At 42.2% G+C, this 26732-nt stretch overlaps 1 protein-coding gene across 7 annotated transcripts in view; it reads left to right on the top strand.

Annotated features, from left to right (window-relative positions):
* Positions 1-459: 459 nt before the first annotated feature.
* The window catches only part of HTR2C (5-hydroxytryptamine receptor 2C), a 152539-nt gene continuing 126266 nt past the window's right edge, over positions 460-26732 (top strand). For 4 of the 7 annotated variants that reach the window (XM_069015494.1, XM_069015487.1, XM_069015490.1 and 1 more), the window contains exons 1-2: positions 460-681; positions 17886-17932. The gene's annotated coding sequence lies outside the window, so the exon portion shown is untranslated. Of the gene's footprint in view, positions 682-5547; positions 5639-17885; positions 17933-26732 lie in introns of all 7 variants that reach the window. The other 3 variants (XM_069015492.1, XM_069015493.1, XM_069015489.1) reach the window with 3 other exon arrangements.

Raw genomic sequence — 26732 nt, 5'->3', positions numbered from 1 at the left:
CACCATTCCTTTTCACACTCCTCCTCCCACCACCCTCCCCTTGCCTGCAGGCCAAGGCAGAGCAGGATCTCTGGTCCCCTCTTCCACGTTCTGATTTCAAATCATGGTAAGGGCTGGCTTCTGTACTGCAGGTCTTGCTGTGTATATGCGTCTGAACAGCTTTCTGCCTCTCACTTGTCTCCCTCCCTCATCATGCAGGCACATAGGAGGCTCTCTGTAGGAAGAACACTAAAAGATTATTGTTTCAGCTTAAAAAGTCCCCCCCCCCCCCCAATTATTTCCTTCCTGCTTTCATCAGACTGCATCTTCTGTGGGATGCTTAGGCTGCTGTCTAGAATGCAGCTTGTGTCAGGATGTTCTCCCATACCAGCAACAGCCTGTCCTGTTAGCAGGTCAATTTGCAGCTTGTTACTAAGGGTGCCCAGGTGGAAACGCCTTGGGAGGTGATTGGGCAGGTAACTTGTATTGGCTGCAGGTTTGATCTTCTCAAACCAGCTGCAGCCATGCTGAAAATGTCACCAGTGTGAGAGAGAGGGGTAGGAGCCTCACACTGAAAAACTAACAGGGACACCTCCTGGTTCAGAGTGCTTTGGGGCTAAGGAATTGTTAACAACAGGCAATTTAGGAAGAAGAGACTTGCAGTAACACACCCAGCAGCTCACATAATGGAGCACTTAAAAGGTACTTTGAGTTGTGCGTTTTATTTTATTGTGCGTGTGCATTCTTGAATATCTCTTAGAGTTTAATGCTGAGGGCTGGGGGAGGGAGATGTTTTGGGTGTCTAGCGTGGGTTAGTAATGATAACTGCAGTTTCTGTTGCTGCTCCAGCAGTGGGCAGACACCCTATGAGCAGTTCTGAAATAGCTCTCTTCTGGGTGAGTCCAGCTCTGCACTTGGCTCTTCTGGAAGTGGTTTTTCGCTGCAAAACCATCTCTTTTTTTTTTTTTTTTTTTTTTTTTGTCTTCCTTTTTCTTGTCTGTTTGACTATTACTTCTTGAAACCGTGTATCCTAAACAAGCTAAATCTGTATCCCACAGTGAATTCAGAAAGTTTAGTGCTTAATGAGTTGGAAGAGTGCTAAGATTAGAAAAGCATTTTATTGGGGAGGCTTGATAGAAACAGTAGTTAAAAGTCGCAGTCCCTTCTCAGGGGAGGAATTGACACGAGTATTAATGTGGCAGCACAGCAGGGGAACAGCAAAATACACAAAAGTAAATTGGCACCTTTGCAGCAAGCCCTAGGCAAGAAGTTTTGGTGGTCCTGTAGGCACAACAGGCAGCAGCTCCATCAGAATCTGCTGCAGAAATGGGGCATCCCCTGACCTGCCATGAGGGTTTAGTGATGGACCTTCCTTGCCCCAGACTTCTGTGCTTGCAGATCCCACAGTGTTAAAAAACTTCAGTCATGCAGCTATTTTGTACCCGAATCAACTTTTCCTTGCTGCCTGGAGAACAGCAGCTGTGGGGGTTACTCACGGGATGAATCATAGAAAAAATTATTAGTTGTCTTTATGAATTATCCCTTCACCCGCTTACCAGATTTCTGGTTGGGGTTTTTGTATTTGGTGGGTTTTTTTTTTCTTTCTTTCTTTTAAAATTGTGTTTAACATTAGATTTTAGCTTAATGTGAATGTCTGGGGAAGTCCTGGTGATTTAGATACTTGTATAAATTGGCCCTCCTCTATGGAATTTCAGCATTTTGTTGAGCTATTGCACAGTGTTTAAATGAAACGTGTTTGGGGGTTTTATATGCATAATAGTTCTGTTGCAAGAAACAAGTGCACTGCAAACCATTTTTCTTTGTAACACCTCTAATTTTTGCCAAACTGTGTCCGTGTGTCTCCTTCACCCTCACTTTTTCCTACCTGGCAGAGTTGCATTCAGACCTGGAGCAAGGGGCAGACACCTTGCTCACCCTCAGAGAAGCATCTCCAGATGCTTCTCGTTCTGGTTGCAGACAATGAAGGTGTGACTTCCCTTTCCTGTGCAGCCACAGGGATGTGCCTGGCACTTGGTGTCATGGTTCAAAGGGAGCACTACTGTCAGCAGAAGGTTCATGTGCTGAGAGAACTTCTCAAGTCAATCTGTAACAACGTGCCAGCTAAAAAAAATTTCAATGGCTTCCTATTGGCCAGCTGGATTTTCAAAGAGCCACCAGCCTGTGGCTGATGGTTTCCAGGCCTGAGGCCTAGTGCTTGAAATAAGTAGATATAAAAGGAGAATCAAACACCGATCATGAGCTTACATAGGCTGCATAAATGTTATAAGCAAAAAAGAAAAAAACAACCCAACCCCCTTTTATTTAATTACAAGAACTTTGAATTGCTACCGTGTTGTTTTTGTTCCTTTTCTTGCTTTACATTTTTAATAAAATGATTATTTTTCATTTATTTAATTTAAAAAGTACATTTCAAAGTCTTGCCTTTGCATTTTTGCTTCCTGAGTGTTGCTGCCCTCCCTCCCCAGATCCATTAGAGCAGTGGCATTTCTGGGTTGAGTTGAGCTGCTGCCATCCCTGTCCTTGCTCCCTGCCTTCCCCTCACTGCCTCTCCATCCCCTGGGATGGCCCAGACAGAGCTGGGAGCCTGGATGCTGCTCTGTGCTCACTGCAAGAAGCTGACCTGAGGAGACAGCACACACCAGTGGGATTTCCTGTCCACTACCTGCACAGGCTCTTTCCCTGGGTCTTGCTGGTAGTGGTTTTATCTGCTGCTGAAATGTTTTAATTTTCCAATTGACCTGAGATTCAGTAGGAGGAAAGATGCCTCCTGGAAGAAGTTGGAGTGTGCCATGCCAAGTACTGCCCTGGCTGTTTTCAAGGATCAGCTTTGGTTGACCAAAATCTCTCTCACAGCAAAAGGGATTAACAAGAAAACGAATTCTTTTTCCCAGGATTTGAGCTGCATAAATAAACAGTTAATGTAGCCTTCCTGGGAAGTGTGAAGGGATGTATTTACCTTCCCTTGCAATTTTTAGATGTGTGGGATGGGGGGCATCTCCTTTCACTGAACCCTGCAGCAACACAAGTTCTCCAGGAAGTGTTAAAACACAGCAGTTGTGGTGAGCTGTGTTGCCATTATCCACTCTGGGGGTTTAAAAAAGTGACTGTCAGAAGTGCTTGTCTTCATTGCCAGCTGGAAAGATAAATGTAACCTCTTAAATGTTTCTTGGTTTCTTTTGGGTTGATGGATTTTGTTTTTTTTTTTTTTTTTTTTATTTTCTTGTTCCATCATTATTTATTTATTTTTAGCAAGCGAAAATTGATGATGCTAAACTAACTGGTGGTAAACGAATTAGCTTTTCAGAAAGAAACTCCACTGCTTTGAATCTCATAATCTTGCAGCAGGACATGGGAATTTTGCAGATTCTGTTGTACATTGTGAAGTATGAGAAGAAAAAAGTATCCAACTGCGACCTAACACAACCCAGTAACAAAGAGGGCTCCTGCAAACCCCAGTGACAGCAATTCAGATTCCCTTCCCATTCTTATACGTGGGCCTGCAAACTAGAGGAGCAGAACTGTAGCCTGGGAAACTTTCCAGAATAATTTGCAAGCAAATGAGGGATGCAGCCCTGTCTGCTCTGGAGAGGCTCTTTGCCTGCCTTTTTCCTGCTCCCACTTCCTCGTGTGTCTCCCAGCAGATGGGCCAGGGGAGTGTCTCAGTAGGGTTTCTCAGCTGTCAATAAAGCACCAGGTCCCTTGACAGACCTGCTGTCCTTTGTTAGGAAGATATTTTCCCTGTTTGTCCAGATATTGAATACATTCTTATAGACAATGCTTCTATATTAGGGCTTTTAAATTTTTTTTAAATTCAGACAAAACAGTGACAGGTGATTTGTTTCTTCCCAGTGTCCCAGCAGATGAGTGGAGGACAGCACTGCCACATTATATTTTCCTTGTCTCAGAAATTGTCCTACTGCTGTAGATGCTGATGTGATGCACAGACCACAGATGCTTGTGATAATGTTTATGTTCTGACCTCTTGTTCTGGGCTTTTGTTGAACTAAGTATATGTGAAAAAGCACTGGAAAGGGATAGCCATTGAATCTTCATTTTCCAGGTTAAATTTCCAGGCCATGAAGGATTTTCTGATTACACCTTTTTTTTTTTTTTTTTTTTTTTTGAGTGCCTGCGGGCTGAAAGGAAGTGTTTGCTGCCCTACAAAATCCTTCTTAAGTGTGAATCACAGTTATGATTTATTTTTAAGTACACTGATATACAGGTTAAGTCAGAACGGGTCTGCTGCTCTTGCCTTTAATACAATTACTTCTATACTTTCTACAATGCACAGTGAATTCTGGAGTAACTTCAGATCTTTGAATACAGAATGGAATCCCAATGAAGCTTTAACAGAAAAAAATCATTAGATCACTTAAGTTTTAATAAAATTCAGATATTTTAAAAGTTTACACATTAAAAAAAAAGCGCAGGATTGCAGAGTTTTTAACGCTGGCTTTTCTTCCTTTGGTCCCACTTGCTGAATTCACAAAAGCACAGGACACATCTGGAAAGCCTTCAGTCCCAGTGGGTCAGAGGTTGTCCAGTTAGCTGGGAATTAGCCCTTCCCTTGGAGGGACCAGATGCAGAGAGGTTTGGATGCCTGGGCAGCCTTCCTTTTTTTTTTTTTTTGGTGAAAACCTATGTACATGACCTTGAACAAGAAGCTGAGTCACCTGGTAGCTCATTTCCCATCTGGAAAACGGGGATGATAAAAGCTCTGGCCACTAAACCAGGACAGATTGCAGAAGGATGAAAGCTGTTGCAGAAGGCAGGAGATCAGTGTGTTCCATCAGCTGGTGTCTTTGGGAAAATGTTACTAAACATTTTTTAAAACCCAGGTGAACAGAGCTGCTGCTTGGGGAGAAACAAACAGAAAGGCAGAGAACAGCAAGGGGGGGGGTGGGGGGTGTGATCTTCCAAGGGCTTTTTGTGCCTGGGTGGTTCAGCTGAAGGAGCAAGCAGGAGATACCTTGGCTTCCTTCCCAAGGCTCTGGGGAGCCCAAATCCAGGTCTGGGATTGCAAACTCGTGGGTAGGTCAGGGCTGTGCCCTAAGTGCCCTTGTCCATGCCATGTTAGAGACACGGGGCTGTTGCTGCACATCCTGAGTCAGTTTTGTTTTTCTTTGACTTCTGTTTTACATTTTACCCACCCTCTGTTTTTGTAATGTGGTACAAGTGTAACCACTCAAAATCCATACAGACAGATTTTGCAGCAATATTGGTCTTTTCTAGTGAAAAGACTGGAAATCATTATTCTTTTTGACAGCCAAACTTCTCCAGAGAGTGAATAGGAAGCATTATTCTTAAGTAATGAGGGGATTAAGTGAAATTTCTCAAAGCAGTAATATATTCAGCTTTGGATTTGAAATGTTCAAAACATTACTCTGTGACTGCAAAAAATTACTTTGGCCAATGTAAAATGCCAGGGAAATTCTACCCTGGATGGTTTGAGATTTGGGGAAAGAACATCTTATCGCTGGTGCTCTCTCATATATCTACATCTATCTTTTTTTTAGTTTTTTTGGTTTTTTGTTTTTTTTTTTACAGAAGTCAAATGCAACTACTTTCAAGTGCAACTGGGAGAGAACTGCCTTGTGATCGCTCTTTTTTTCTGCAAGTAGCAGAAAAAGCATTAGAGGTTGGTGTTAAAATAGTACCTTGCACCTCTCTTTAAGGATATCAGTCTTTTCTGCTATTCAAAAGGAAAGCAGAACAAAAACATTGTGGGCAATATTTTATAATAGAACAATGAGCCTGAACAGCTAGATTTAAAACCCCCTGTTTCATAAATATTTCAAAGAATCTTCACAGATTTAAACTTCGTTTTTTTATCATTGCTTTCCTTATTATGCATCAGCTTTTAAGTTCCACTGTGAAAGAAAACTTCAGAGTGAAGGATGTTATTATCAGTATGCAGTGGCACTTTTATATACTGATTATAATGAAGCCTCTCCACATCACTTTCCTTCATGATTTTCATTTCTACACCTAAAATGAAAAGGAATAAACACACCTTCTGCTCAGCAAATATTTTTATAAGGTCAGCAATTGAGTGCTGAGTGTCAGAGTGCTTCAGGGTTTTTCTGGACATGCCCAGTGATGCGTGGTGACCAGTGGAGAACCACGTCCCTCTGGTTTTAAGCATATCTGTTCTCATAAAGGCACGTGTAAGGGGCTTTTTGTGATCAGAGGCACTTGCTGCAATGCACAGTTTTCTATGTCACAATATTCCTCACCTTTCCCATTTGTCTTGTTGCAGCAGCATTTGTTTCAGTGCAGCTACAAGCTCTGCTGATGGTCTGAGACCGCAGTGATTCTGGGGGTTCTTGAGTGGCAATCTCTAGCATTTGTTTTGATAATGTTGAGCAATGTTAAAAAACAAATGGTAAGAGAAGCATATACTGCTGTATATTATATATATAAAATTAGAAATACTGTAGAATATCTTCAAAACAGCCCACAATGATCTGCCACGGAATCCTTTACGCAAGTCTTTGCAGAGGCAGCACAGAAATCTGAGTGGTAGGGAAGACTCTGCTGTGGAAAGCTTTCCCAGGTACCACAGGGTGTGAATAATCCCTTTTGGTGACGTGCTGTTAATGAATGGTTTAACTTGGTCTGCCTGCACTTGCAATCTGGTTATTTCCTGTTATTTACGATGTTTTGTTAATTGAATTTTCTTATTAGTAATAAATAATAGCCATATGCTGGCTTTCACAGCTTTATTGTACAGTAAGTATTAATGCAGTGTAGCTGGTCAGTGCTTTCACACCCCATGACATGCACTGTGCAGCTGGAAGAGTTCAAACAGTGGTAGTTCAGCCCTTGTGTAGTCTTCTGTGTTATAGAAAGATCTCTTTAAAACTGAGGTGGGGTATTTCTGCAGTCCTAAAACACACCAGGTATTTTCAGGCATCTGTTTTTGGTCTATGCTATGAAACAAACTTAATAAATATAAATGAAGTTGAGCTTCATGCTTTTAGCAGCTCTAAAGTGCTCCCTCTATGACTGTAAAGCTGGTGTTGCCATCCCATATACCCTCATTAGATGGACCAGAAAGGCTGCAGAGTCATCTAGCTTTCAGATTATGACATATCATGCTTCCCTTTGGCAGACTGGAAATGATAATAAGATTTTTTTATTTACATTTTTTTTTTTCTTGGGGCAGAGTTGTCCACTTGCCATTAGAACAGCCATGAGCAGTAGGTGTACACTGATTTATCTTATGTTTTTTCTCCTGTATAATATTTTAATACTAGGATTGTTGGGCTGGTGTGTGATATTTATTTATCTATCAATTTTTGATTCTCCTGGCCTGTTTTCTGAGTGGAAGGGGCAGTCTATCAGGCTGGCATGGAGCATGCTCACAGCACCAGACCTTGTACTAAAACATCCCATCCCTGGGAAGGAGCTGGAATAGGGTTATCACCTCAATCCACCTTAGGTGTACTGCTTTCTTACAGCCACTATAAATACTGCTTTGATTGGCATGGTAAAGGATTGTATTTTTGGTACTGCAGGTACACACAGGGCTGCAGTTTAACATAATCATGTGCTGCTGATTTCCAAGTGAACGATCCTCACCTTGACATTTCAGTGCCTGCTGAGCGGCTGCCTGGGGCTGCCGGGGCTGGTGGATGCTGGGCAGGTGACACTGGCACGCTGTCCCTGCCTGCCTCGCCACGGGGATGGGCAGCACTGAAGGTGGGTAGGCTCCAGAGGAGGTAGGGACATGAGAGAGGATGAAAACCTGGCTGTGTGTTGAGAGGGTGCTGCTCCTGTGGACGGCCTCTTTCCCCGCGCCTCCCGGCAGATGAGCTCTGGGAGCAGATTCAGAAATGCTGTTTGCTCAGCTTCATCTCTGTCTCACTCTATGCCTCCATCTCCTCTTCTGTTTGGCTTGCTAATCTGATTTATCAGCCATCTCCCTGCAAAGTACAGGATTAACTTTTGTGTGGTATTTTGAGCACTATACTCATACTCAGGATACTTTGTAAGGTAAATAAGGCATACTCCAATATCAGGGATGCATTATTAGCCCCTGGTGCTTTCACCTGACATCTTTTTTTTGTAAAAAATATTTACCACTGCAGTTTTAAAACAACCCTTTATTTTGTGCAGCTTTTTAGTGTGGTAACTTTCAAGATAATTTCCATGTAGTTCTGGGTTTTATTTGTCAGTAAGCAAGTCTTTGATAAGGTTCTTTTGCTTACAATGGGAAGGTATTTCTCCACAGACTGAGTTGACTGAAACTGTTTCATGTTTCCAGTAGTGTAGACATGTAATAGTCTGCAGATTGCTTGATAATTCCCTGGTGGATAAAACTAGGATGGAAAAAAAAAATTTGAAATTAAAAGATCATTTAAATGATAGCCCTTTGTTCTACCTTGTTAGTTAACATTCCAAACAATGATGTACAAACTGCATAATTTGTTGTGTGAAAATGTATCCAGTGTGGAGCCATCTGTGTACCAGTTGACACTATTTATATCAAAAGGGACATTGCAGTAGCTGGAAGAGCCCCTATTCCCAGCTAACCATTTCCAGTGTGACTCTAAATTATTGATTTACATTCATTCTCTATTAACCTATTATGAGTTCATCTGCTGCTTTCAGCTCTCATATCATGTTGATGTACTTCTAATTTTCTAAACTGAATGGTGATTTACTTCAAAGATGTTGGGATGAATTGTTCTCCAGGGAATATCTGAAAGCCTGTTATGCCCCAGATAACCTCTTTGATTTGAAATCTGCATTGAGAGAACAAGCTCAGCAGCAATTCCTTGGTAATCCTGGAAATGTCCCTTTCTTTTCTGTCCTTCCCGATCTGCGGAGTAAATGCTTGTATTTCCAAAAAGAGCATTTATGAGATAATGTGCTTGGTGTCTTTGGATGGAATGACCATTCTGGTCTTTCTGGGCTCTGCCAAAGGTGCCTGTGGGCAGTGGGAGTTGGTTTTCATGTCTATTTAGTAATGGTATCCCATTTGCAAAGTACTTTGAATTTACTGGGTACTGTATGTGATGTAATTACTCTTGGTGGCTCTTTTAGACTTACTCTGCTTGAGTGGGTTTTGTTTTGTCCTAAAATACACATTTGCATATTACGCAGCCACTGGGAAAACCACAGAACCATACAGGAATGAAGTTATTGCTAAAAGTGCATTTTCCCAGTTAACTTACGTGTTAAAATAAGTTCAGAGAATGTTTGAATTGGAAGCTGTGACGTAGAAATAATTTTTGAGAAAATTATAATGCAGTAGTAGAGTGAAAGGCAAAAAGTTATATGAATACTATAACAGAGAGAAATTCTATGTTCTTAGATTAGACTGGTTTTGAAGACATCTAGTCTGATCAGTACTGAGTGTGACACAGTACTTCACCTTTTCTCTGGAATTATAAAAGTATCACTCTGATACTTTGTGTTGTTGACTCAGTAAAGATGGTTTTACCAGCACCTATGAAGAATGCAATTAGTAGCTCACAGTCTTTTGTTGTTTTGGACAACTCCATGTTTCTTTTTCCTTTGGCTGTATAAGCCAGTGTGCCAAGTAATTCCTTCCTAATGTGGGTAATACCCACAGCGCTCCTGGGGAGATCCAGCAGGTGATGTGGGAGGGTTCTGGTGACATTAATGGTGACAGCTGCCTCTCAGTGCCCCCACAGAGGTGTCAGCTGTAGATGGTGACAGGGGACAGTTGTGCAGCGTGCTGCGCTGTCACTTCAGAGTGGGGAGAGCCTGCACTGGGAACTCTGGTGAGACTGGGATTAATGATCCTGGTGAGTCCCTCTGAGTGTGACAAAAGGTTGCCAAAGCTGCTGGCTCTGTGGGAGAGACAGGGCTTTTGGGCTCGAGCCTTCCTCTGCACGGAGAGCTCAGCAGTCACCAAGACTCAATCTCTCCTGCTGGCACATGGAGTCTCTCTGAGTTCAGCCAGGAGCTGCTGGGCTCACTGGGGCATCTGCTCATGGGGCAGGGGTCCTGATGAACCTCACCTTGTAATCCCGTGTACCTCTTCATTTCTAGCCTCGGGGGGCACATCTTCCCTCTTGCATGCAGGCACCAAAAGTCCCTCAGTGCTGCTACTGCTGCAGTAGCAGAGCCAGTCTGCAGGAAATCCCTCCTGGACACTGCCACTGCAGAGCTGGACTCGGGGCTGGTTTAACTTGCTGGTGTGAGGAGACTGATTCAGATTCTGCTGTGCAACTGCAGCAGAACAGAAAGTGTTCAAAATAAAATATGTTCATCCTTTCCTTGCCTACTCCCCAGTCTTCACCCTGATCTCCAGGAGCACCACGTGATGTCCAGATGGTTTTGTGAGTAGTTAAATTGTTGAGGAAAAGATCTCTTCCAAGTACTGTAACACCATGTAACCTAACTCAAATATGTACTGTAGCTCAGAGGCAACATCTCAGTTTATTCTATTGAAGTATAATTAATTACCATTTCAATAGGGCTTCTAGGTGCACGTATTCATCCAGTGCATTGAAAAATAATAACAAAGCTTTTTATTATCTAATGGATGATGTTATACATTGTGGATGCAACCTATTAATATGGAAATACTGGCACATTCATCCAGGATAATTTGTATGGTGTGTTTCCTGACCTAATAATGAAAAAAGTAGGTTAGCTTCCAAGTTTTCTGAGATGGGAATTAAAGCTTTATAGCAAGAAAGTCTTTGATAGTTTTACACAAATGGCTGAAACTTGCGAACCTTGCATATTTAAAATGGTTTATTCCACAATGATGACTTGGAGATATTTCTAATTAATTGGAGTAGTACATCACCGCTGAGTTTCCTTGGCTTTCCCATTATCTCACTGTTGTTTGCAATTTAATGGAATTAAAAAGCATTGAAAAATACAGCTTACAAACATGGTGTAATCTGAGAAAATATGAGCTTATAAGGAGATTTTATAAAATGTAGTTTACAGAAGCTTATGCAAAGCAGTTTTCTTCTTCAGGAAGCATTAAATCACGCATTGAGCATTTCAGGTGCTTTATTGTTGCTAGAGAGTATACAGTGTGGGGTGCCTATAAATACTGAACTGTTAGGTCTGAGCCTGGCTAGCATTTTGCTGAAGGTGTATTTGTGAAGTAGCTGTTGTATTTATGACCATCTCTAAGATGGTTTCAGTGTTTAATCAATATCCGCTCTAGCCATCAAAATGACTACCTTCTTTTCAGAGCTTTGCTTCCTTGCCAGCATAAATGTGAGATGCTGAGGTGTGTTTCAAGAATACAAAGGTTGCCATGTTGCATTAGAGCTGATGTCCATCAAATGTCCGGCTCTTAAGGTGCCCCTGTGCTGCAGGCAAAGGTGCAGCTGCATCATGTGCAGCTCAGTTCACTTCAGCCAAAGGCCCTGACAGCCCCCTGCCCACCTCTCCGTCCCCGACGTGTCCCACCACCTCTCCGTCCCCGACGTGTCCCATGTTGCTCCAGCTGTAGTGTGGAGGCAGATACACACAGGCAATGAGGGGGCAGAATGAGAAGACCAAACTTGACCAGTGCTGCAGGGGGTTTTTTGGCTCTTGCCCCAGCCCTTGTGATGTTTGGGGAAAGGCACTGAGTGTCTGAGCCCTTCATCTCTGGGTGGTGCTTTATGCTCTGAAGAAGTTCATTTTTGATGGACTTCTCTGTGCATTGCTTACTGTCATTTTGTATTGTTCAGTGAAAACACATCCTTGAGCTCTCCTGCTGTGCAGGAATAAATTCTTTCAAAGATTATGCATTTCTCCAATGCTTTCAGGATCTCTTCAGCTAAATCTCACAGCTGTGGTCTCTCACCCAGCAGATATCCTGCTGTCAGATGCTCAGATAGTAACTTCTTAAATACAGCACACCTTGGTAGTAGCTGGTTGTCAGAGCAGTCATGTTCTGCAGACTGTTTTCTGAAATAATGGTTATTGTGCATATGAAGCTTTCTTTTATGTTTTTCTGCTGTTTTGCTTTGCCCATTTATTATTTGACTGTCCTCCACCTGATTGCACAGAGGTGTTCTTGAAGAGCAGAGACTTTGCTTTTCCTGCTTCTGCTCTGTTAAAACTTTGTCTCCTGTGCTGAAAATTGAGAGTATTGTATATGCTGAACCTTCTTGTTTGCCTCATGAACACCTGTGGTCCACAAATGGTGCTGAAACTGTCAGATTTGTGTTTTTTGAGAGCAGTAATTCAGACAGAGTCACAAGATGAATTCAGAGATGGGCTGAGCATGTTCTGGTTCTGCCCTTGCGCATGGTTGTGAAGATGGGAGAAAATTTTTATTGTGGGCCTGTTTGTAGTCACTTTTTGCAAGAAATTCTTGGTTTTAATTTAGAATCAGAAATGTGGTTGAAGAAAATGAAATCAGGGTGTGAAGAACATGCTGTTATTGGAAGGAGTGGCACCTTCTATTTGCGTGGTGATTTTGTGAGGCTTTATAATGGTAATAGAAATGTTGGGGGCAGGATAGGGCTGGTATTTGAGTGTTTTAAATACTTATTTATTTTTAAAAGTGGACTCAAACAGATGCTTTTTAGTATGATAAAGTTATTTATCCAAAAGTTACTTTGGTTTTGGTCTGATGAAATCCCAGTAAAAAGACAAAAACTATTAAGGATTAGCTTCTGTGGAATTTCTAACAAGGCTTGATAGCACAGCAGTTTAGGGGGGGAAAAAAAAAGTTATCTGAAATCCTGTTTACTCATAGTAGTCTGTTCAAATTCCATTGCAGGAATGAGATTTGTTTTAGTATTCCCAGTCTTTGTTTTTTTAATGTTGGTTTGCAGAAACAAAATTAGATTGATCTCACAATACTCCGCTTTCTTTCTTTTAAATGTGACATTATTTTCTATGTAAAATGACGTGCTTTCATAAAAGTAAATGTTGGACTACTCTGAGCCATCCCATCTCCTGAAGAACAGGGAAACCTGGTAGGTTTATGGGCAGGTAAGAGAGCTGCAGAAAGTCAAAAGAGAAGAGAGTGCAGGTGTCCCCTCATCCCCACTCCCAGGTGAGGGATGGAGCACTGTGGGATGGAAGGCAACAGTGCAGCTTCAGTTCATGCTAAACCCCTCTTTTGGGAGGACAGCTGGCTTGCACTTTGTCCCAAAGCAGATGCCATGGCACAGCCCTCCAGGTAAGCCTTGCACGGTTTCAGAGAGGAAAAAAATGCTCCCCTAATGTTTGGAGACAAAGTGTGTCCACTGGAGTGAGTGACAGGCTGGGCATGACCTCTTCCTCAAAGCTTTGGATTTGGGAAATTCTGTTGCCAGAATGCTTTAAAGGGTAAGGAGCGTTGCTGCTCATTAATTAGTAAAATTTGAGCTGACTTCAAGTGGTGCTTGGAAACATTAACTATCAGAGTTTGGATTTGTGCCCTTGAAGAAAAACGAGTTTTATGTTAGTTTTCCAGTTTTCATTAATAATTCTCCTTCTCCTAAAATAATGCTTCAACTCAGGAAGTATGAACAGCTTTGGGCAGATGGACCACTCTGAAGGTCAGTGTTATAAACCAGGAGGCTTTTGGGGACACGTGACCAGTTCTGGTGGAGGTGCTGGGTCTGGCATGGCAGGCAGTAAGGCAGGGTTTGGAAAACCCTGGGGAGCCCATGTCACTGTTACTGCTGCACTAGACAGAAGATCAAAGTGACCAGCTCTTGATGGTTTTCTAAACACTGTACTCCAGCATCTGCCTCACCATGGCCATCACCAGCTGTGGTGGCAGCACTGTTTATCATCTTTCACCACAGCAGAGAGAGCTCAGCCTTTTCCTGGCTTTCTGACCTCTCACACTACCAGATTTTTAGGGCTGCTGGAGCTTTGACTTTCAGCTCAATATTGAGGTGTGGATCAGACAAAGCACTTTGGACTTGTCTGTAGCCCAAGGACCCCACCCTGGTTGCCCTGGGTACAATCACTCCCTGCCATTTGGAGTTGGAACACAGCACCCTGACAATGTGCCCTACCTCCAGTTTTGGGCTGGGAAGTCTCTGGACAAATATCAGGTATGTATGGGCACATGCTGATGTGCAGAGGGCTGGAAGCCTTCCAGGATTTTCCTTCTTCTATTGAAGAAATGGTCAGTGTCCCTGTAATGTTGCTAAAGCTGTCCAGAGAAAGAAATTGTGTCAGTGCCAAATGCTGCTGTCAGTCTGATCATGTGTGATTGATGAACAGGTCTGAGAGTAACCAAATGGTTAATCTGCCCTGTAGATAGATATGCTTTTTAGATATAATAAGACCTGCCTCCTTTATAAAATTAGAACATGAATGTGCACAGGCATTATATAACTGAGAAGTGAATACTGTGTATGGCAATATGATGTATTAACATATATTGAAGGTTTTGATTGTTCTCTTTTCTGTCCTTCTGGTAGTTTAAGGAAACATATGAAAAGTTTTCAAATGACCTTTGAAATTAGTTTGTAACCAATGTAGTTGATCATAATTTTCTGTTCCCTGAGCCTGCAGTATTGAAGCATTCATGATTCAGTATTTCAAAAATTGTCAGTGGCTTCACTATATGAAATTTTAAGTATTCTGAATGTACTTCTGGCATTCAGTGGTTGTATTTGTTCATTCAAATGTAATGGATATTCAATAGCACCTATTATCAGCTTGATACAGAAAATATACTTGGGTAATTACATATGCCTACACTTGATATAAATTTAAATCATTTTCTGCCAAGAGGTCTGGTAAAAAATAACACAATTTTTTCATATTTTATGAAGATTCAGTTCAGAATTTTTGAATTCATGAAAGAGAGCTTTGTGGGCGAAAGAAGGATCCACCTCCCTGGTGCTGGTGCACAAAGATGTATGTCAGTTCTCTACTTCTAGCAAACCTTTCTGTGCTCTTTGAATCATCTTCTGTATTTTCCTGATTTGCAGAGATTGCAACCTCTCTTCATCATAAGCATATGAGCGTTTTTCTGAAGTGGACACAGAAATGGGTGATGGTAGTAATGTGTTCTTTACGGTTCTTTAAATATTAAGAGTATACATTTCATTTGCTTAACTGATCCAATATAAAAAATTGGATACTTTGTCCTAAAGGCTGGCAAGTCTGTGTGGGGCTTTGGTGTTCTGAAGGCCAGAGGCTCCCTGGTGTAAAAGCCATGCAGTGCTGAGTGTTGTCTCTGCAGTTTGCTGGGTCTCTCACTGTGCTGACCAGGCAGGTGACTGAGGATCAGGAGCTGCTGAAAGGAGGCTCTGTTTGGGTTTTCTACTTTCTGCAGCCCCAGCCTTTGAGCCAGGAACAAGCACGGTTCACTGACCTGGAGAAGGATATCAGTGAAGGGAGCAGTTTTGCTGAACTCACAGTACGTTTGAGATGGGTTGAAACTCCAGTGAACTTTATTTTTACAATGGCCAAGCAGTTCCTTTAGGTCAAGAACAGGAAACTGTGTTTGGTGTGAACGGAAGAATTTTCATCCGACTTTATTTATCATTCTATGAATTAATATGTGGAAAGAAGAATTGCATTTTGGAAACTGACTGCATTCACAGGAACTGCTATCATGTATCTTATGCTGCCATAGCAACATAGGAGTGCAATGAGTTAGAAATCTCCCAGTTATTAGAAAACCTGAATTAAGCCAAATATTGAACAAACTGTGTTTGCATAACACCCAAGGTTCTGCCTTCTCTCGTGAGGTTTTGACCTCGTTTCGGGTAAAGGGGTGTCCTTGATTCCCAAGAATCAGGCTTGGCTGAGAGAAACAGTTTATTTTATGATGAAGAGTATGAGAATAGCTGTGCTGTGGTACTGTATGGCAAGTCAGATTTGTGAACATATATTTAGGCTGCTGACTGTGCTCAAAGCTGTCTTGAAGATTATTTTAAAAGGTTGTGAAGAATGGTAAGAAAAACGAAATTCTCTACCTTACGTTCCCTTTTTGTGAAACAAAGGTGCTTGTATTTATTTATTTCTACATAATGACAGATGAAACAAAAAAATTCTATGAAACAGGAGTTATCTGAAAGGTGAAAAAATACCAAGAACATAATATTAGCAAAGACTATAATGAATTATTTGGTTTCCACCAATATTTGAGAAGAGTGCTGAGACTGGTTTTGAAAATATTGTGAGGCCAAGAATTCCATGTTGCTTTCTGTATGAAATACCTCTCCATTAGGAAAAAAAAAAGGAGGACACTTCCTATGGAGTATTAATGGGAAGAAATTTCTGGAAAATATTTATTGGGATAATTTCTTTTGGAAGACACCCTGCTATTACCCTAATGCCAGGAAGAATCATTCTTTGGGCTCTCAGGGCATGTGGAAAAACCTAATCTTTCTTGTGTTGTCAGTGACAAAGTGAGAGACGGAAGAAGGAAATGTGTTGTGGTATTGCTTTATTTTTAATCTTATTTCTGCTGGTCTTTCCTATTTTAAACTTTATTAATGTATATATTGTAGTTTGATCTTTTGTCAGAGATGGCTAATATGTCTCCAGCCCATTTTTTCTGATGTGATTTTATAAATACCTAGTTGCAATATCCATAAAAAACATCTGTGGTCTTTAATAAAGTTTTATTTGTTATGAACTTATTTGCCTAAAGCACAAAGTTCTGAGAGTACTTTTAGTGCTGCTTTTCAAAAGCTTTCAAAATAATTATGGTTGAGGGGATCAGGAAAGTTTTTCCCTAATTTGCAGAGCTCCTAGCAGTTGTCAATAATGTGTTTTTTAAAGATCCAGGTAATAGTACAAGTGCTTAAAAAAAAAAGTGCAAGTGCAGCCATTTCTAAAACTTCTGCTAAAGCACTGATAAATCTGTTGGCTTCCAGTAACACTGCAGTGCCATTAGACTGAAATATAGATAATTGCAATTAAACTTAGATTATTTCCCGTATGCTTTCTTCTTTCAGGGCCTTTTGATGTACTCCCTTTCCTTTAACTCCCTAGCTCTGAAGCAGTTTCTTTCTCCCTGCAATTGTCTCTTGGGCATTCCAGTTGTCTACATCTCCTCTTTTTCCAGTAGAGAACCTCTCCCAGCGCTGCTGCAGGGCTTGGGCCACCACCAGATGCTGATTTTTTCCTTTCTGAAGCAACTTGTGACCTCTCCACTCTGGCTTTATCGTGTCCTCATTGTACATGCTGTGTGTATTTGTCACATACACAGCGCATGCAATGTGGACATAATGGAGCTCAACGGCCGCCTGATCAGAGAACAAATACCTGCAAGAAACGTTGTGGTGGGCCTGGTTGTGTTTTGGATTTTATTTTTGTCGTTGTAGGATTATAAAGCTTCCTTGGTGTGTGTGTGTATGCTGTTCTGGTGTACGAGGTGGGGTCCAAAAATTGTGTTGTAGATACAGGAAAATGAGGCAGAGGCGAGAACTCACAGGGTCATTGCAGTTTTCCAGATCTCCACAAAAGAAATCTATTAGTGGGACTTAAGTAATAGCAGGAATCTAATTTTGGCTCCTGATAGCAAGGTGATTCACTTTAGGTACATGTGTTCTATTAGTGTTGTTTTGTGGTGTTGAATTTTTTTGCACATTCTGTGCTTTGTACTATCACTGAGAGTTTGGGGAAAAAACTGCCTTTTCCATGTAACAAGAAAGTGTTGTGCAAATCTTGTATCAATGTTTAAGTTTGGGGTTTCTTGTTTTTGTTTTTTTTTATGGTTTGATTTTTATTTTTGTTTGGTTAGTTTATTTTAAAAACCAAAAGAGCAAAGCAAACCCAAATCTTCTGGTTTGTTTTAAATAAAAACTCCAAACCCTATCATTTTTATCCTAGTACTTTAAAAAAGTTATTCCATGAGAAGTTTTAATTGTTCTTTTTTTCAGGCAGTTCTACTCACTCATCTACATTAGCAAACACAGAGCCACATTCCAGGTTTTCTCTGCCATGGATTAACACTTTTTCATGATGGGGTTTTTCACTAGGTGATTTGGACAACCTGTGAACATTCGTGTGAATTGCAGTTACCCTGGTAAGTGCTAAATACAAGGCATTAGATATTTAAAAGTGAAAATTATTGCAGGGGCAAAATATTGCACCTAAAGTGACTTGTGGAGGCTGCAAAAATGAAAGTCCATTCTCAATTGGATATAGCCTGAATCTGTAATGGGCCAAAATCTCCTTTCAGGAGCTGAAGCCCTGCTCAAGAACAGGAACTGCTGTGCTCCTTTCACCGTGCTGAGATTAAATTTTAAGAGGAGGGGTGTGTGGTGGCAAAGGGACAGGGACAGTGAGGACATGACAACAAACTCTCTTGGGGGAACTGCACTGTGGGTGTATCTTCTGAGGATCCTCACTCATTGCCTGAGCCTACATGAATACAAATAAAGACCTGACATGAGATGGTGAAAATTAGTTTCTGATGTTAAAAAAAAAAAATAAAAAAAATAGAAGTGGACCCAGTGCAGAGAGTACCATGAAAGCAGTGCTTTCCTTCCAGGTATTTTTCCAAGAGGACCTGGGATGTAACCCCTCAAAGCTCAGTCCTGCAGGTGTTGGTAGTGGCTGGTGGGAGCTGATGGACCTCCTCTGACCTGGCTCTCTATTTCCTGCTGGAGCAAAGGATTCCTTGAGGGCTGGGACTCTCCTTTGCCAGGGTGGTTTTGCTCTCACTGGATTATTTTTTATTCCTCCCTATAAATCACTATTTTCATTAATCCAATTGCTGGAAAAGGATTATAGCCTCAAAATAAAATCCAGTCGTAATTAAAAATGTAAAAGCCGCTTATGTTTTTAGGCCAAAGTTATTAGAGGAAGGTATCAACCTACCAATATTAATACCCCAATCTCAGCTGGGAGGCTGTTATCATGATGAAAGTGCCTGATAATGGCCTGGTTACTGAATATTTTATTGTAGATAACTTCTGCTTGTGTTTGCCTTTCATCTCCGTGCACCATAAGCTGCCATGTTCTGCCTCTCACATGCTTTGTGGGCATCCTGCTTTATTTCACATTTCAGGACAACTCTCTTTTTTTTTTAGGAGCTAATCTAGCAATATTGTAAAAGCAAGAAGAGTTTGTGACAGACTGTTCAGGGTACAAGGGCTGTGGGAATCTCCTCTGTTAAGAGGATTGAGGCATATTCCAGTCTTCATCATCTGCATCTTAAGCCATCTTTTCATAATGAATACTCACTTATCAAATATCCTCTCTGCGTTTGTAGGTCCCATCAAACCCCTGTCTGGATAAAGAAAAATGGCAAAGTGGAACAGCTCTCAGCCATCCCATTATTCATGCCATATGCCCACCTTTCAGGCATGCAATTGTCTGGGTATTCAGTTTGCAAGCCTGGTTTGTCACTCTTTCTGAGTAGAGCACTTTTTAATTACCTCTTTATAATTAAATCAATTGAAGGGCTAGAGTTACCTATTATTATTATTATTAATCCAAATATTGAAACTTTCTTTGACCTTTTGTGTCTTCAAATGGGAAGTGTTTCATTTTGTCTCTGGTGTTTTGAATTAAATTAGTTTTCTGTGAAGGAAAGGACGCTGAAAGGCTTATTCCCTGATGGAGGATTTAGATGAAAAATTATGGACCCGAGTGACTCTCAAACTGCATTATTCAGAATCTCCTCCACCTAGACTGTGCTTAGCTTCTCAGACTCAAACATCCTTCACCTGACAGTCCGTGGTGTTTGGTCTTCTGATGGTAAATGAGGTTTGCATCTGAAGCAGTGAATGGAATCGTTTAGAGCATCAGTGCTAAACTGCAAAAGGGATGGAAACAAATTACCTCCCAAATGTCCATTTATCAGCCTCTCAGCTACAGCAAGTTTTCAATGAAGAAAGCCCTTTCTGATGTTCCTTTCTGGTTTAGGTATGCTTTTTGATGATTTTTCTTTTTTCTCCTTCCTTGATTTGCTTTCCCGATTTCTTTTCATGAAGTTATTTTGATCTTTCCTTTCAGTAACAGCATATTTGTGATCTTTGTTCTTCTCCAAGTGGCCTCATGTGGTTTGTGTTTCACTTTTTTGGGGTTTCAGAAGCAAGGATGACTTTCTTTTTCTGATTTAGGGAAGCTTTCTGTTCTCTGTCCCAGGCAGGTGCTGAGGTACCCACTTGTTTTCCTTGGCTCCTCTTTCTCTCACTCCATGCTGGGGTTCAGCTGCTCATGTTCAGCCTGGCAGTGGTGGTTATATTCTGGGGTGCCTGATGGCAGCACCAGCTGCTAGTTCAAGTTATTTCAAAATGTTTATTTACGTAAAATAAATTTAGTTTCTAGGTTGCGCCGAGGAATTCTCTGTATCTCTAGTCTGTTCTAGCAAGAAAGATGCTGTGCCAGAAAAAGAGATTTCATAAGAGGCAGCATTAAAGGACTACATGTTTTTACTGCTGTGCACAGCTGAGGAATTCCAAATTTAGTATTGTCTGCATGTGGTGGAAAAATACAAACTCAGGGAAAAAAAGGCTAAAAAAAGAGAAATGCAAAGATTCAGCAGAGTGTTCCTTCATGTGTTTCCACTGTAGAAGTCTTGAACCTCAGTGAAGTGCTGATTTTTCCGCTGCTAACACACTTGCAGCTCTACTGGGTACAGCATGAAATTTGTTTCTTGCTGTCAACAGCCTTGCTCGACTTGTTTTTTCGAAACAGGAGCCTTTCAAGTGTGCAGGGCTTGTGGAGGGGAATGAGTGATGGGGACTGAAGCCTGTAATACAGAGAGAACTTGAAACTTTGCCTGTTGCCCCAAATAAACAGTGAAGAACAGCACTGCAGATCTCTACCTTCCACATGTTCTGGTCTCCTTCTCTAAAACTGGATGTGGAGCAGGAATCTGAATTACCAAGCACCTTGTGTTTCCATTATCTGCAATCAATCACTTATGCCAGGGAGTGAGATGTGCTCTCCCATGCCCTGGCTCACAGGCAGCTGCTGGGGCAGGCACAGCTCGGCTGCAGCAGCAGGGTCTCACTTTCTGCCTGTGCCCTGGCTGCTCTGCTGCTGCCAGCAAACCCTCTGCAGAGAGGGGGCTGCTTAAAACTGTCCAGGTTTGCTGTGGCGAGTGGTTTTTGAGTGTGCACTGGTGTTAGGAGTCCTTCATTCTGCACCCTTCTAATTGTTTTCTCTTGCTGAAGGTCAGCTGGATCGGGTGTGCTGGAGCAGAGGGAGGTGGGTGTGTGTAAGAAGAGTTTGGTGCTTGTGTGGTGCTGGTTCCTGCCGTGTTGGTGTTGGAGAAAACAACAGTGGAGTGGTGTGGTGGTGTGCTGGGAGGAGTGGATGTGTTTTGCCTTTATAATGCTGTACCTCTTTTTTGACAAATCTAAGCTCTGGAGTAGATATAGAATCATAGAAGCATTTAGAGTGGAAAACTCCCTTAAGATCATCAAGTCCACCCATGTACTGTAAACCTTCATTCTGCACCATTCCTGAGCAGTAACTCCTACCTCAGGTACTGCAGAGCCACGGCTGTGCTGCTGAGTCCCGTCTGCAGCAAATTAAACATCTGTAGGTTCAGGCTGTGGCACAGGATGTGCCCAGGGGAATGGCCATGGCTCCAGCTCTGCCTCCTTGGGCTGCAGGCTGGAAGGGTTGAAGCTGCCTTTCAGTATGACAGGTGGAGAGAAATGAGCTGTCTCTGGGCAGCTGCTGAGGCTGACCTTGTCTAGTAATTCTCATCTGCCCAGGAGTGTCTCTGGGCAACGTGGTCTCTCCTCAAAGCAATCCTCGCTGGCCCCTTTCCTGCCCTTGTGGATTAGGAAAGGCTGGGGCTGCTTGTGAAGGCTGAAGGGACAGGGTCCAGGGGGAAGGTGGCTTCCAGGGTACATTCCTGCAGCTCTGTGGAGGGCAGAGCTCTGCATTTGTTTCCTTGTTGATTAATTGTTGTCAGATAGTTTCTCATTATTTTCTATATTTTTCATACAGTTCATTTTCTTTCCTCTGTTTTCCCCTTTCTCCATCATTTGCTTCTCACTCTACAGGGTTATCCTTTGCATGAGAAATGTGGTAGAACTACACAATATTTTTGTTTGGAGCTTTTTCCTGCCCAACAATTAGAAAAGCTGTAGGGCTTTTTAATTACTCTGACAATGAGGAACAACATTTCTTTTGGTACTTTTTTGTCATGCTTCCTTGAACAACTTTAAAATTGTAATATTCTAACTTTCACAGTGGGCTTTTTTGCGTTATGCTGGTAATGTGGATTTGAAGTTGCATAGGTATATCCCCAAAGGCTATGCACAAATGAATTCACTGCTACTGATGTGCATTCAAACTGACAAAAACACTGACACTGAGAGCTACATGTTGAAAAAGGACAGAACACAAATAATTTAAATATTTTTCTCATGTTTAAGTATATTTGTGGTGTCTGATTGAGCTGGTTAGCAAAATAAAGACAGATGGCAATGAATTCCTTCCAACATGTTTTCATTACGGTACAGCTATTCCGACTTCTCATAGCCCCTGTGAAAATGATTTTCTTATTTAAATTTCCCTTGCTGCTGCTGTCCACACCCTGGCCAGGAAATTCAGAGGTAGCATGATTAGAATATGCATGGGGAATTGATTTTTCTTTGTAAAATAAAAATGAAAATAACTGAGTGAGGAGCTGCCCTTAACCCATCTATTCAAAGGTGCAGTGAGTAAGAATTTAACTCTTTCTTCTTTAAAGTTCATATCAAAACTTTACCAGTATTAGAACAGAGTTTATCATAAATGAATTTTAGTCAGGCACCCTTCAAATTTTGAAGATGGCCCAGTAATTTGCAGTCCTGTCTTCATTAGGAAGAGTGAGAACACTGCTGTTAACAGAAGAAATGAGCAGCAAGAGCAGGCGCCTGTCCTGGCCTGCCTGTGCATCCCCCAGCAGCTCACTCGTTGTCTGGACACTGCCTGGGTGATGGGACCATCGTTTCTGTGTGTGGGAATGGTCAGCAAATATGTTCTGATGGAAAGTTTTAACAGTTTATAGGTCCCAGCAGAAAAAGGGGAGGAGAAGAAATGCCCTGCAAGGACTGTAACCACTTGTTGCTTTGTCCAACTCAGGTGTTCTTGCAGCCTCTGCCCTAAAAAATATAATCTTTAATGTTTTTATCTTAAAGCAATAATTGTATTATCTAGTAATTTTATCTATGACTTTAAAGGAATACTTGAATTTTCATGGATTGCACTAACCATTAGCATCTTGCCTCATTCCTTTGACATATTTCAGAAGTGCCCATATCTTGGTACTTTCCATATGCAGAAGATACTAAAATCCATGTATACTGCTGGAAACATTGAACTCAAGTTCTGTGTGGAAAACACAGCAGTAAAGTAATATTCACTGTAGTATAAATTGTTGGGTGGGTTTTTTGAGACATCTGCACAGCATTTGCAGAACTGCTTAATTGTTGTGCTTCTTCTATGTAAGATTTGCTATAGAATTTATAGATGTGATGAAACATATGTCTTGAATATAGATTATTCTTGTTTTCCTTTGCTGTTGAGCATCCCAACAGTGACTGGAGTGTAATTGTGCTCTGCCATTATCCCTCCCAGGCCACTTCTCTATTTGCCCCCCCTGCCTGTCATGGGTGCATGAATGGGCAGAGTGAGGAGGGGACAGGTCGAGCTCAGCACTCCTCTTTTCTCCTTTCCCTCCCTCCTGTGCTCCTGGGGAATGCTGTACTGTTTCCTGCTGACAGAAACTGCCTGCCCCTGCAAGGGGAGAATGCCCACAGGGTATAAGCTGTAGGACTACTGTCCTAGTAGGGCTGCTCACGACCAGGGCAGTGCTCTGTGCCCATCATAAAGCCTTGGAGCTGTGAGTGAGGAGGTGTTAAAGGAGAAGGATATTTATCTGTCTGTACTAACAGCCTCCTGCAGCTTGGGGAGGCTGAAATCCTGGCAGCCACGGTCGGTTTTGCCTCTATTCTGTTATCCCTTGTTCCTCCCCTGGCAGAGCTCTGGGAGTGCCTGGGATTTCTGCAGCTGCTGCCCTGTAGCTAGGTCTGGCCTGGCCTGCCACAGTCACAGCCTGTCCTGAGCCAAAGCAGTGCTCAGACTACTCTTGAGCGAAGCTGTCTGTGGTATTGTGGTCAGAAGGCTCCAACTGAGGCAGCTGCAAAATCTAACATTTTATAACTCTGAATTGACATCGTGTCCATTAATGGAAATGTTTTCTCCCTAGATGTAATAGACCAAACAAAAAGAAAAACATAAACAGTGAGGTTAAATGCTGCATGCTAAAAATGTAGTGCTGTTCTGTGCTGGGGGTGGTGAAAGGACCAGAAGTACTTTGGTGGAAGGAAAAAGGTGGAAATTTGAGGGAGGAAAAAAAATGTAAGGGCTTTGCATATGCATCATTCTGTGGAGAAGAGGGTAGGAGGGAATATATTGACACCTGTAGATGCAAGCTAGGATTACAAAGAGCCAAGAGAAGCATGCTTAACCTCCAGCAGGTATTTTGGGAGAGAGGAGCAAGGTAGTAGCAGTTCAGGGCGAGGCCACGTCCATCCAGCAGACCTGTCCATGTGGATTTCTCCAGGGATAGTGTAGGAAAAGCCCCTTGAGACCCCCATGGGGACAGGGACTGCTTGAAATACCAGCTCCACTTCTGTCTCCTTTTGCTAACCTGGAAAACAACCTGGTTCTCCAAATGAAACCAGCAGGGTAGCCAGGAGGTAGAAACCACCAATAAACCCAGGAATCTAAGGGAATGTCAGCCCTTGGACAGGTGGTGAGTTTGTCATCTCTAACTATTCTAGAGGGAAGAGCTGTTTTTGTAGGAATATGAGGATCTTCTCAGGGGCTGTCACTGCCCTGAGGACTCTGTTGCAAGGCTGGTTTGTTGGCTGTGCACAGAGTCTGTTCTGAGGGCAGTTTGTCCAGCTGTGTGGCTGCAAGCAGCTCCTGACCAGGTCATGCCTCCCCACCATTCATAACAAGCACTGCCAGTTCAGCCTGTGCCTCTCCCCAGTGCTGGGAAAGGCAGTCATGGAAGGACCAGCATGACAGTGGCAGGCTGGTGATGTGCTCCCTGTTTCTCTGGAGAGCACTGCTGTGGCTAGGGAGTGCCAACACCTTTAACTCTGACAAACCTAAGGACCTGGCTTTTATTACAAGTCTAGTTTATGGAAGAAGTGAGTTTTTAATTTTTCTTTTTTTGATTGCTTCTAAAATACCATGCAACTGAGGGGAACATGCTGTACCCTTTGTGTCTGTCACATATTTTAGTACTTGCTGTAGAGCTGTAGCACGTTCAGCATGTGGTGTGGGCTCATTCAGTTCCATCTCTTTTGCATTTCCTACGGTGAAATGTTATCCTTCTCTCTTTCTCTTTCTTTCCTCTCCCTTCCTGTGTTTGTCTTGCTTTCCATTCCAGATACCCATTCTCAGGAACTTTTGAGAAAAGGCTTTCACAGAGGCATGTGTCCTGCATTTTGGTTTGAATTTATTTAGCTTGTCACAGCCTGACTTGTTCATAGGAAGAAATTGTGTTGCCAGGTCCTAGCACTGACAGCATGAGAGAACATTTTCACAGGCTAGAGATGGGAGTGTGTCTATGGCAAATAGAACCTACATTAGACTTGTTCACATCTTGAACAGAGTAGCAGAGTCACATTTCACCATGTGAAGATAACCAAACCACCGTGCTCAGGCAATACCACCAACCCAGGGGATCAAGCAGCTCCCGTTGCACTGTCACTACGATGCTGCTGTTGCCTGACATTTGCCCTGCTGAAGCTCACCTGGGGCTGCCAAAATGTGCCACACTCATGATTCTCTCACTGCAGGTGGCTCTGATTCCTGTGTCTCTTTGCTAATTGTCATTTTGTAAATGGAGCGAATACTCTTGAGTCGTTTAAGCGTGACCTCTGAAATGTCATTGCTAATTTATTCTTCCTCCATCACTGATTGTGGAAAGACTTGGCCATGTGTGTTTTTAGCTGACTTATTTGTAAGTTCACAGATCATGACATTTCTAGGTGCTTCTGAATACCATCTGCTTTTAGGGCAGTTTAGTGTTAATGTAAAGCTCCTGAGCTGGTATTGCCCTGGTTCCTGTGACTCTGTTGTGATATTGAGTTAGTCCGGGGAATGTTCTTACCATTTCATCTGGGGAGAAACATCAGGTGTTTCAAAATACATTAGCTGTGCTGCATTATTTCCCTCACAAAGATTATGTGTTTTAGCTAAGTAGGGTGTCTGAGTGTTTACTTGGAACGTGTGAAAGATTTAGAGAAGCATGACCTTGCTGAGCAGCAGTTTTCTTGGTGGAAGTGCTTTCACATTGAACACCAAAGACAAGAACTTTGTCTGAGGGCCAAATGTGTGATTCATACCATTAAGGTGAAGATGGGCATTTCATATCATCATCTCATGTCTGAGAATGAGCTTATGCTTCTGCTTTAGACACATGATTTCCTTTTTTTTTTGGGCCTCTTCTTTGAGCTGCTGGCCAAAGATTCCTGATGCTGCTGATGGTTGATGGGTGTGCACAGAGAAGGCCCGGAGCTGTCACATCACCCCCGGGTGGCTGTGGCCTTTGAGGAGGGTGAGAACTAAAGCCAGAATCTGTTTCTGAGAAGATTTGCTTTTGGCTTCATTTCTTCCTCTCCCAATCTTTCTATTTTTGATGGTTTGAGGGGGTGGGCTGGAGCACGAGGGGAATCGGATGTCTGATTAGAAGTGTGATTTCAGAATATTAGATATGATGAAAGTAAAGGCTGGGGGATACAAATGTAAAGGGTGCAAAAGTATGTCCTACTGAGCTGCTTGTATAGGAGAGAGCCTATAAAGGGTTGTGCTCAAGATCTTGGGTCTTCAATTGCTTTTGAAGAGATGAAATC

This window comes from Aphelocoma coerulescens, chromosome 4A, assembly GCF_041296385.1.
Source record: "Aphelocoma coerulescens isolate FSJ_1873_10779 chromosome 4A, UR_Acoe_1.0, whole genome shotgun sequence".
Classification (NCBI taxonomy): domain Eukaryota; kingdom Metazoa; phylum Chordata; class Aves; order Passeriformes; family Corvidae; genus Aphelocoma; species Aphelocoma coerulescens.
The sequence above is the reverse complement of the archived record's forward strand: the minus strand, read 5'-3'. Positions and strand labels throughout refer to the sequence as shown.